Source organism: Triticum dicoccoides, chromosome 7A (assembly GCF_002162155.2).
Source record: "Triticum dicoccoides isolate Atlit2015 ecotype Zavitan chromosome 7A, WEW_v2.0, whole genome shotgun sequence".
Lineage (NCBI taxonomy): Eukaryota > Viridiplantae > Streptophyta > Magnoliopsida > Poales > Poaceae > Triticum > Triticum dicoccoides.
Genome location: NC_041392.1, coordinates 632,630,160 through 632,630,818, shown reverse-complemented (window position 1 = coordinate 632,630,818; position 659 = coordinate 632,630,160). Strand labels below are relative to the sequence as shown.

At 58.3% G+C, this 659-nt stretch overlaps 1 pseudogene; it reads left to right on the top strand.

Annotated features, from left to right (window-relative positions):
• The first annotated feature begins 239 nt into the window (after positions 1-239).
• On the top strand, positions 240-378 carry LOC119334900 (annotated as a pseudogene).
• The last annotated feature ends 281 nt before the right edge of the window (positions 379-659 follow it).

Here is a 659-nt window from a genome sequence, read left to right as displayed (position 1 = left end):
AGCAGGTGTTCTCCTACCTGCTGTCCTCCCTACCGCGCGAGATGGCCATCCAAGTGGCAACCTGCCACACCGTGGCCGAGCTCTGGAACACGGTGCAGGGGATGCTGGCCTCGCACACCCGCGCCCGTACCGTCAACGTCAGAATTGCGCTGGCGAACCTTCAGAAGGGCAACTCCAACATTACTGAATATGTTGGTAAGATTAGATCTTTATGTGATGAACTTGTTGCTTCAGGAAAGAAAGTAGATGAGGAGGATGTTGTGTCTCACATCCTTGCCGGGCTCGACGAGGAGTTTGATCCCGTGGTCTCTGTCATGTGCTCCCGGGTCGAGCCGGTGACCGTCCCTAAGCTGTACTCGCAGCTCTTGAGCTTCGAAACACGGCCGAAACACGTCCTCCCAGTCCTCTATAAATGCGGCATACCGTGGATGCTTCAACAAGCAAAACAACGACAACGGCGGTGATGACCGCGGCCGAAACTTCCCCAAGCAAGGCGGTGGCGGCAGCGGCGGCGACGGTGGTGACCGCGGCCGTGGAAACTTCAACGAGCAGCCGAACCGCGGCAACATGGGGGGCAACAACGGCGGCGGCGGCGAGAACTACAACAACAATCCCGCTGCCAAGATTGCTTGCCAGATCTGCGACAAGCTCGGGCATCC